Here is a 12,327-nt window from a genome sequence, read left to right as displayed (position 1 = left end):
TTGAAAATATCTGCTTTGTTGATTTATACGATAAAAGAAATGATTTTAATTTTAATATTAATAAACTAGTTACTTGGAATTCTAATGTTTCTAGGAGCATCTATTTAAATACCACTTTTAATGAAATGAACAGAATTAAAAGAATATGTAGTAATATTTATTTATCCAAAAAACAAATCGATAAACTCTTTCAAAATTTGATAAAAAACAATGGATACCCAACTAAAGTAATAAAATTTTATATAAAATCATTGAATTAATCGTATAATTTTGTGGACATATTTACTAAACATTTTCTTTGTTAATTTATATAATTTTCCCACGTGCAAATCCATTTCGGGTAAATCCGTTGCCAAAATTGTTTACTAAATAATTTCTTTGTTAATATGTATAATTTTTCCATGTGCAAATCCATTTCAGGCAAATCCGTGGTCAAACTTATTTACTTAGAAATTCCTTTGCTAAAAATTTCCTTTGTTAATTTATATAATATTTCCATGTGCAAATTCATTTCGGGCCAATCCGTGGCTATAATTATCTATTAAAAATGTTTTCTTTGTTAATTTTTATAATTTTCCATGCGCAAATCCATTTTGGGCAAATCCGTGATTAAAATTATTTATTAAAAATTTCTTTATTAATTTATAAAATTTTTCCATGTGCAAATCCATTTCGGGCAAATCCGTGGCTAAAATTATCTACTAAAATTATCTACTAAAATAATTTTTCTTTGTTAATTTTATTAATTTTTCCATGTGCAAATCCAATTCGGGCAAATCCGTGCGTAAAATTATTTACTAAAAATTTCTTTATTAATTTTTCCATGTGCAAATCCATTTCGGGCAAATCCGTGTTAAAATTATCTACTAAAATTTCTTTTCTTTGATAATTTATATAATTTTTCCATGTGCAAATCCATTTCGGGCATATCCGTGGCTAAAATTAATTACAAAACAGGCAATTTATGTTTCTCTTTTCTATTTTATATTGTTTCTTAAATAAATATTTATTTTCTAAAATTACTTATGGTCAATTTTTTAAATTATCCAGTATAATATTACCTTGCGCACATCCACTTCGGGCCCATCCTTGGTAACTAACAAATCAATGCACTGCATAACAAATCACTTCAGCAATGCAGTAAGAACGGCACTATAAATTTCTCTAGTTACACTCAATTTGCGCTTTTGTTTTCATATTTTGTAATCTGGCAATCTTGTTGCGAAAATATTTTTAAATCATTCTTGAAAAATTTCCCGCTCATGTAAGTATATCTTATTTCGCTACTCGCTTTATAAATTTCGTATTATACTGTTTTTTCTTTTTATTTCATTTTATTTTCTGTTTTTACGTGTTATTTTTACTGTCTTCTATTTTACTTATTGTAATTTTTGCAAAAAAAATTTTTTGAGTGCTCCTCACATTATTGTATTAATATATTTTGCTTTGGCTATATTGATACAATATTAGAAAGCACTCTTTTTTGCGGATATAATCGTGTGGGCTGATGAAAAGATTATATCTTTTATTTTCCGGTTTTTTAAAAAATTTCATCCTTTTTTTTTCTTCTTTTTTTTTATCAGTTTGTTATTTTTTTTCATTTTTACTCCCCCCCCCCTTTTTTTCTTTTCTTTCATATGTCTATAATTTTCCTTTGTTTTATCTTCATTTTGAACTTATCTAATGAGTTCTGTTTACTTGCAGCTTATGCGCAATTAATGAATATTGTGAACTTGCAGCTTATGCGCAATAATGAGAATTGTTGTATATATATATATATAGGCCGGGAAGGAGGGTACAAAATTTATTTATTAATTATTAGACAGAGCAGTCATGAGAGTGTGTACAAGAAAAGTTGCGCTCCTCGGTTATATGTTAGGAAAAATCATGCAAAGTAAATCCGAAAGTGTCTCCATTTAGGGAAAAGATGGAAATCTTAGTAATTACTATTGGTTTATGAAATAGGTCGAGTGATTCCCACGAAGATTAACGGGAAAAATGTCCTGATTTCAATTAATGCTTAGTTGAGTCAAAAATAGATTTTAGGACAGGATGTGAATTTAAAAGTGTGAGAAAGTATTTCGATTAGAATAATAAAATAAAATAAAAGGATTTACAGAAAAGAATAACATAAAAAGATTACTTGAAGCTTTTTATGTTACATATATATTATTGACGTCAATGATGCTTAATTAATTTAGGTCATATATTGAAATAAAAGAATAGGAGCAGTTTTGATAAGGGCTCTACAACGAGTTTCCCATAGTTTCAGAAAATATTTTTTCTAGTGGTAGCAAAGATAATTTATTAATATTTTAATGAATAAGAATTAAAAGAACTTTGTTCTTCTACGAATAAATATTTTAACAGTAAATTAAAGGTTCGATAGAGAAAAGGCTACGCTCCAAAATCCTTATTAAGTTTTAATAAGAATTCTATTTTTTAAATTTAAAAAAAAAATCGGCTTTAGTTGGCTGTCGCTGACAAATATATTTTTCACAATACTTAAAGTTGAAGGGTTATGCAATAAGTACCAAATATATTAATATATGTTTAAAATATTCTAATGATGTATTTGGTGATGATTAAAACCGAACCAATACGAAGCAGTTTGAATACCGATCATTTATGTAGAAAGAAGTGTTTTACGCCCTTCGAAAGGGATATGTACCTGAGAAAATTATTTGATCGAGGTAAATTTTGACTATTATGGATTGGCCGCGAGAAATAGCATCATGCCAAATGTTGCTAAATACATTTTATCTTTATTCTAATTGGATAAACTACCAAAAAAAAAAAGTTTTGCTTACTTCAATAACGTAAAGCCACGGATAAGGGCAATAAATAATAGAGAAAGGGCAATAGGTGAAATTATTTTAGCTGTATTAATTGAAAATTTGGTGGAAGAAGCGGGTAAGTGTCATTTTCAGAATGAAAAAAATTTTGCATCCGAACTATTGTATTACCCATTTAGTAGAATGCGGATCTAATAATTCTTGTTTTATTGTTCCTAATTTTAAATAAAACCTTATCACCTAAAAATTAAAACCTTATTGCCTAATTCGAAATAAAAATCATGTTAGCACACTAAAAATGTATGTGATTAGCTATATTAAAATTTAAAGGAAGTTAAAAGCAGTGATTCATTAATTGCCCTAAAAATGTCACTTACTAGGTTCTTCTACCAAGCTATTTAACTGCGTCGGTATATGCTTTTCAGTTATGAGCATGATTTCGTAGTGTTTCTCACTACTGATTTATTGATCCTTTATTTATTTTTTATTCACCGAAGAACTGGTATTCAGCTAGTTCAAAATAAAAAGGAAAAAGAAGAAAAAAAAAGTCTCGAAAAGGCATATACATTTGCAATAACTTTCGAGTAAATTCGAATTTCGAAGCAAAATCGGGGTTAAGTTCACAGATAAAAATGACTTTTTCAGCATCTCCGCAGTTGCATTTCGGCGGATCGACTAAGCATAGTATTGTTTTCCTAACAGTTAATAATTCTCGAACTAACTATTACATTGTTTATTCTGGCGTTTTATTCCGCAGTCAGTTTTAGCAAAAATTATTTATTACTATTAAAATAAATTATTTTCTTTATAAAAAAAATAGGCATGTTTCAACTCAATTGTTTATAAAAACAAGTACTGCATTTTTATATCTGCCTCGCATAAGGACGAAATATATATGAAAGAAAAACAATCTTAAACTTGCAGGAAATGATTTAGGTCGGGTGGGGTTAAGGTTATTTTACACTTACTGTTTTTTTAACTTTGAATAACGTCAATTTCGGGCGAATTTGTTTTTTGCTCATTTTATTTCTTCACTCTTCTTTTTCAATTCAAGTGCTTTAAATCTTTTCAGCGTCTTCGTTAGAATTAAGACATAATTTGGCAGTCTGTCAATCAAAATAACAGCGTGATTCTGCTTCAAGGGACAAGCATTAGGGTGGACCTTTTTATTTATTTCCTTTTTCCGCTACAGAGCAGAAAAAATTGTATTAAGTAGGGGGGAAAATCTTTTTCAAAGCTTAAGAAATTGATTTCTCTCAAAAAATTATTACAATACGATGCTGCAGGACTGTAGTTCTGTAAGCAGCATTTTAAAGATAAATTAATTTGGATTATTACGTTTCCATTAATTCGCTGTCTTGTCTGTGCGGAAGGAATGTTACAATCGACATTTCTACCTCTTTCTGACCATATAGAGCTCTGAAATTTCTACTGGAGCACGTATTGAGTATTTACATACAAGTTTTAATTATTCTAATCAGAATTTATCTCAATACTGGCCACTTTTCGGACTAGAGTTTTCAAATCTCGTCTGGAACTCTTTGACGGATAACAGAATAAGTTTTTAAAACGTTTTTTTACCTCTATAAGCGGAATATATTGCCAGCTTCGAGGAATTTAGGGCAGGGCTAAAGAAAATAGAAGGGCTAGTTCATTCCGCTCTTAGAGCTGAAGCTAAGATTTCCCTCCTCATGACGTCACGTTGCACTCAGATCTCGGAGATGGCAAGCAAAGATATTATGAAAACCTAGTATCATTCTCTCTGTAAAAATAAGTTCGACTTTTCCTTGATATTAGCTTGCAAACTTTATGCAAATAACATATTTCCTTTCAAACACATAGTTTAAAAAAATTATCTTGGCCAAAATATTAAATTGAATACCATTTTAAACTAATAAAAATATTTTACTAGTTGCCGTTAATGACGCTATAAATACTTTATTTTAAAATTTTCAGTTTTAACTTTTCAGTAATTTAATGCATATATCGACACTTTTTTAGCTACATATTGTTCGATAACAATAATTTGTAAAGTTAGGTTAGATTTAGAATCTTGATTTTAAAATATGCTGCTAATGGCAATTTGTTTATACTTAATCATTAGGAAACAACAACCTTAAATGCTAATTATTCTGACAAAATAATAATTTAGGTTCATAAAAATATTAGAAATTTTGCAATTGCTTATAGATATTTAAATTTAAAAGAATATAATTATATTAAAAAAAATTACACTATAATTTAAAAAAATAATAAATATTTAGAGTAACTACATTAAAAACTACGTTATGAAACTAGAATTTTAACTATTAATTATCTATACTTTTCATTTCAGTTTTTATTTTCTTTGACTTTTTAATTTTTTTGAAGTAGCTGGGTGGTTTGAATTTAGATGGCGAATTCTTATAAAAGTTCTGAAATGCAAAATAAGCGTATTGCTGTTTTATTCACTGCGGGATATCGTCCCTCTAATTCATTTATAAGTTCGTTGATGACACTTTTTGATATTCTGTCCCATGCACACTTTGAAAAATGTTCTCAAATTCCTGACGCACTTCCATCCATGCTGCTGAAGGAACAATTAATCCTCCCTTAGATAAGAGAGCACTTGGTAGAGTTAGAGCAATTTTAAAATCAGTCTAATCGGCAATCCAAGCAAACGATTTCTCATATCATTTTCATAATCTTGTTTTAAGAAATGCTTATTGCATATTCGTTCATATTTAATATTAACTGGGTCATTTCGTTTGCAATGTTGAAGCCATTCTTTACATAGTTGTTCATTTACTTTAGGGAACACGTGGAATTTCTATCAGAATTTTTATAAGTTGCAATCGCACAAACTGACATTTCATAAATAATTTTAAATTTTTGTAATTAACTTGACAAAACTGAGAAAAATCATTATAGGAAACAAAGAATGTCTTGGAATATGTCATAAAAAGGAATGCTCCAATGTTAGTTGAAGCTAGTTAGACCGAACGCTTCGTTCTTGAAGTAAAAGCTCACGCTTTGCACCAGCGAGACGTCACGGGGGAAAATCGCAGGTTTGGCGCATCGAGAGTTTCTTCAAAGGAGTGAACTAGCCCTTCTATTCTCTTAAGCCCTGATTTAGTGTCGAGGAATTTAGTGTCAATCGAAACCGAAAGTCTAACTACTTTCAGAGTAGTTAGAGCATTCAAATCTTTACTGATGCTCCATGCCTAATGATAAGTTCCCGCCACTTACTGACCATTATCAGCATAATTATAGTCTTTTTGTTTATCATCAAGTAGAATTCACAGTAAATTTAAAAAAAAAACATTGATAATTTATTGTTCGATTAATTACAGTTACTGCTGTTAATGTAAGTTACAATTGTTTCCTGAAAGGTGTAAGCAAAATGTATCGCCCTTCAACATTTCGATCATTTTCCGGAATGAATAAATTAACAGTCACAAAACTAAAAAGAATAAAATATGTGCTAAAAATAAAATTAAAAAAAAGTAAAAACTGTGTTTTTAGAGTAGCCTAAAAAAAGAGAAAAGAATTTTCAAGCTATGCGTCACAATGCTAACGCCACCAAAGAAATAGATGCTCTCCCGATATATGCGGTCTAAATTAATATTTCATTTTGATTGAGCATTATTTTAATCGTAGTTCATATCGAACTTGTAGCCTCTAATGTTCAACCCAGGGTTCAGAAGTAACGCACTACAAGTGTGTTTTTCGTGTTTTGCAGCATAGTGCTCAGGAACAGCTCTACAAACAAATAATGCTACAGTAAATAAAATAGTATAGTATAGCTGAACTATCATCTTTAAATATCCTATAGAGTGCACTTTGAGAGGCCGGCATTTCTTAAATACGAAAATTGGCCGCGAGAAATAGCATCATNAAAACAAGTTCACCGCCCCTCAGCATAGTCCCACTGCCCCCAGGGGGGCGGTATCGCCCCCGTTGAGAACCAATGATTTAGATGATTTTTTTAAATTCCGTGTTCTTAACAGTCTTTCCCTGAGGAGTGACTCTCGTTTTGCAATAATGTGTGTTTAAATTAAGTGGACATTTCATTCTGTCAGCCACCCATATGATTTAAAAGCATACCTTATTTTATAGCCACCATTGAATAGCATACCCAATTTTGGGTTTACGACTGCTCATGTTAATTCCGTAGCCTTGTCATTTTGAACCCAATCCAGAAGACAAGGGAACACCCGGATCAAGCATTGAGAGAAATTTACCTTTGTGGAGGAATTTTTGATGGAACTAACCCGCATTTGCGTTACATGATGAGGGAACCCACGAAAACCTCCCTCGGTTCCTGAGGGCAAGAGGACTCTAACCCATGATCCGTCTACCATTGAGGATATTTTACGTCAGCACTGTGGTCGGTACGAACCGGTAGAAGAATTCGTATCGACCAGCCATCACTGGGATTCGAACCCGGTTCATCCCATTGGAAGGGGAACGCTCTATCCCCCGACCACTGGCCTGTCTTATTTTATAATCAAATTTAGATTCTCACATTGTTTGAAACGAATCTTATTTTATCCATAATAAATGCTAACGATTCAATAACTTAGCTCATCGGCTGAGCAAAAATGTACATGCTGGGTGTTCCGTAGTGACCACTTTTAATACGTATTTTTTGATTTCATGCAATCAAAAAAAAGTCGCTCATTTTGGGTCGCAATTAAATTAATATTCAAGCAAAAAAGAAAAGCGCTATCTAAATTTGATAAGCCTCCGCCGAATTTCGAAATGTGTCCTGACCAGGAGAGAGTTGAAAGGTGATTATTTAAGTTCCAACTTGGCAATCAAAAAGGTTTTTATGTTTTAACAGTAATTCCTTACCAGATTCGTCAAACTTAGGGAGCGTTTTTCTTTTTTTCTTTCAAAAATATTAATTTGCGACCCTGAATGTGTTTATTTTTCTAATTTTATTTTTATATTCTCATTTTATGCAATGTATATATAAATTTTTATGTGTTTTTTTTATTTCAATTATTTGTCTGACTTCGAACTTAAGCCAAGTGTACGATTATTCATAGGAACACTTAGAATTGATAAGATAAATAAAACAACTCCAATAAAATAATTTAAAGAAAGGGAAAATGCAACCACTCTTTCAAGTGCGTATTGTGATTTCGACCGACCTTTAACTTGTCAAATAAGTTACAGCTCTACAAAGCCTACTAAAAAAAGAAGGTAAGAATAATAAAAATAAAGAGTTTCCGCAAACGATAATTACTTCATTGCAATCATTTCACTTCATATTTTCCTCACTTCACTTTTTATTTAGACATAAGGAAAGATTTTTTACATTTTATTTCATTCTTTAAGTTTTTAGCGATGAAGTGAAAGTAGTTTGCAATCACGTTCCAGTTACTTAAAACAAGGAAAGTAATATTAATTCTCTTTTTAAAGGTTTTACTCAAATAACAGCTTACTTTGTTAATTAAGCAATATATGTAAGGCATCATATTAAGTTTTTTTAAAACCATTTTTTTAGAAAGGCAATAAATAAGACATAATTTTATTTTCGCGTGTTTATTTGAATATATAATAAACATTATAGCCGTTAAATTTTATGAGACGAATTATTGTAGAGTTTTTAAAGTAAGGAACTTATGCACAACTATTCGCACGTAACTTTGTTGTTTACTCCTACGCGTTGTTTAAGTGAGGGGAAATTCTGTATTCTTATAAAATATAATGAAATTAGCTTTCATTTTTTGAATAATTTTATAATTTTTTTTTAACAAATTTAATTACAAAAAATATGTACAAAACACTGGAAATTTTGAGTCTGAATCATTATTAAATATATATTTTTCTCAAAAAAGACTTAAAAAAAAATACTCAAAAGTCATATTTCAACAATTGAAAATATCTCTTTTGTCAAATGTTAGATTTATTTTTTGCTTGCATTATCCCCAGTAGAGAAATTTTTATATCTGCTGGTGGACAGTAGAGAAATTATCATAGACATCCATAGATCGCTGGTTCGACTCCTGCTTGACGTAGAATCTTTGGGTTGATCGATACGAATTCCGCATCCAACTGTGCTGACGTAAAATCAGTGATAGGAGGATCATGGCATGGGTTAGAGTCCCCCAGCCGCCAAGCTAACCATGAGAGGCTTTCATAGTTTCCCTCTCCATGTAACGCAAATGCGGGTTAGTTCCATCGGAAAGTCCTCAACGACGGCAAATTTCTCACAACACTTGATCCGGGAATTCCCTCGTCTTCTGGATTAGGTTCAGAATGACAAGGCTACGGAGTTAAACATTGGTAGTTGTAAACCCAAAAAATGGGGTCGGCTGTTCAACGACGGTTATAGAATAAAATACGGATTCGCAGATACACGATTGATGATAGTTTTAATGACACTTGCACTGGAGAGAAAAAAAAGTAAGAATTTTTTTGAAAAGTTGCACAAAAATTTCTGTTATAAAAAAAGGAGAAGAAAATAGTCTAAATCCGGAAAATCGTTAAGTCGTAGAAAAATACGACGATTTCCCTTTTAAAAACGTAGGGATGAAGAGGCAAAAGAGAGATTTCTACAACATAGAATGTCATCAAATCAAGAGTCACCAACAAAGGAAGTTAATAACCATACTCGACACGATATGAAAGATTCATTTTGTTACATGGCATTATAATAAATTTTAAAATTTTTTGAAAGTCTTTCTTAGAAATTTGCTCTTCTTGATAATTTTAACAAAATTTTGAATTCAGAACATTTATTGATAAATTAGGACATTTAAAGGAAGTGACAGTGCACATTGTAAGTTGATGATTCTATTTATTTAAGAGTTACATAACAATTAAAATTACAAATAAAAAATGTAATTTAATTCAGTATTATAAATTTAAAAACAAGGGTTGACACTCTTCTTTTCAACTGCACAAACGATGCACTTGTTTTTTCGTACCGATTTATAAACCGAAGGANGATTCTATTTATTTAAGAGTTACATAACAATTAAAATTACAAATAAAAAATGTAATTTAGAAATTTTAGTAACTTAATTCAGTATTATAAATTTAAAAACAAGGGTTGACACTCTTCTTTTCAACTGCACTTGTTTTTTCGTACCGATTTATAAACCGAAGTCTTGACTTACAAAACTTTTAGAGGTAATAATCTAATATAAATCATTAGAAATATTAGCCAGTGGCAGTTGGGACCGGTAATCAAACGGCGCTCGGATACTGTTGCAAGATTTATTAATACGCTCTCTCTTAAATTTTTAAAAATTATAATAGGAAACAAAAATGCTAAGAAGAAGAAAATGCTTCTCTGAATGAACATACCTTTTTTTCGGCGGATTTGGATTTTTAACCCCCCAAAATATAGGGTTCCTTTAGTTTGGGCAGGAGTGGTTCAAAGTTTGAACCCCTTGATATTCATTTTACTTTTTGTGAATTTCGCCATATCTCGAGAACTTTTAAAGCGAATTGAAATTTTTTTTTTGCACATACTTATAAATATCGTTTATCCAAAAATGATTCTAAGCAAAAAATAAATCATGGAATATATTTGTTTTTTATTTAATTATAGTCGAGAAAGTTTTGAATTGCAAGGTATATCATTTTTTTGCAATATTTTAAAGTATGTAATTTTCCATGGCAAAATACGAAATGGGTTGATTAGTCCCCGAGAAATAAAATTTTAAAGAATATCGTATATTTAAAATTCGATTTCCCAGGTCAGATTCAACCGATTTCGCTCAAATTTGATATTTTGCCATGTAAAATTACATATTTTAAAATATTAAAAATTGCGTACCTTAAATTTCAAATTTTTTTGACTATTATTAAATAAAATAATAATATATTCTAAAATTTATTTATTGTATAGTATTTAAATTGGATAAATAAATTTTATAAGTGTGTGCAAAAGTTTCTCAATTCACTACAAAAGTTCTCGCATGCGCAAAAAGTAAAATGAACATAGAAGTGCTCTTCAGATCCAACTATGGGGTCCCGATTTCCCGAAGCGGTTGAAATAAAAAAAGTTATGTTCATTCAGATGTTTTTGAGTCTGATTTTATAACTTGAAATATCGTCTGCACTAATTAATTAGTATATTTGAGGTCTTCTCCTTGAGCCACTAACAATGAGTCAATTCAAAACTAAAGAATACCAAATTAATTCTTTTCAAAAAACAGATTTGTGAAGAAAAAATAATTATAAATATAGGGGGAAGAGTAATGTTTATTTTAAGATAAATTCACTCGAATGTTCTTGAATGAAACTAAAAAATAGATAAATATTTTATAGAGCTACTTAAATGCAAATTAAATATTTTAATTAAAGAAATTGTATAAACTCTAAAATGATTTAAAATAAACGAACGCGTTATAGCTCTAAGTAAGATTCAACATTTAGTTCAGTATATTTTTTGCTTTGAGACATTTATATTTCGTGAATTATATGAGATTTTATGAATGTCTAACTTTAGAACGGATTCAAATCTGAAAGTTAAAAACTAAGTTCAAAAACAGAACAAAAAAAAAAAAAATTATTTTGCGTGTTATAATAATATTAAATTAAAAATATCGAAGATAACTAGTAGCAACTGAAAAAAACAAACAAACTTGGATTGACGATGAAATTGCGCAATAACGCACGTTAAAAAGGCTGATTAAAATGTTCGATTCGGAAATCGTAAGTTATAATACCGGATTAAACATATCAAGATCTTAGAAAAGCGTAGTAATAACTGCTGAAAGAACAACAAAATAAAATAAGACTCTTAGATTTGTGATGAAATCAACACAAATAAATTGCACATTTAAATGCGTGATTCGTTGTTGTTGTTCATTTACGTCGCACTAGAGCTGCACAATGGGCTATTGGCGACGGTCTGGGAAACATCCCTGAGGATGATCCGAAGACATGCCATCACAATTTTGATCCTCTGCAGAGGGGATGGCACCCCCGCTTCGGTAGCCCGACGACCTGCACGCGAAGTCGAGCACTTTAGTCGAGAACAGTTTAACGAGGACTAATACCGCAGCCAGTGATACTTGACTTCGGTGATCTGCTGGGAACCGTGTCTTAACGATCAGTCCACTGCGGGACAAATGCGCGATTCGAGTGCTGTAGTAATGAAAGAATAAAACTAACGGGATTTACAAAATCATGCGGAAACGTGTAGCAATAAGCGCTGAAAAAACAGTAGGAAAAAATACTTGGAAAAACGAGAATAAGTCAAAACTTAGTTAAGATATATGTACTTGGAGAAATAGTATCCAGAGAAAGAGAGTATTTAGAAAATAGTATTGACACAAATAAAGCACATCAGAAGTGATTATTCATTTCGAAGCTCGTATAAATGCATGCATTAAATAGGTCGAGACTTAAGCATATAAACTGGACACACATAAAGAGCTTCATAGGTGATTACTGAAATTCCAGAATCATCATTTTGTCGAATTAAAAAAAAATTTGAATTTTGGTAAATCAAAGCAATAAAGAACCGGAAAAACGACCGAGAAAACACCTTGATTCAGATTTGGCGCGTCAAAAACTTAAATGC

The sequence above is a fragment of the Parasteatoda tepidariorum genome, chromosome 10 (assembly GCF_043381705.1).
Source record: "Parasteatoda tepidariorum isolate YZ-2023 chromosome 10, CAS_Ptep_4.0, whole genome shotgun sequence".
NCBI classification, from domain to species: Eukaryota; Metazoa; Arthropoda; class Arachnida; order Araneae; family Theridiidae; genus Parasteatoda; species Parasteatoda tepidariorum.
This window is presented reverse-complemented; position numbering follows the sequence as displayed.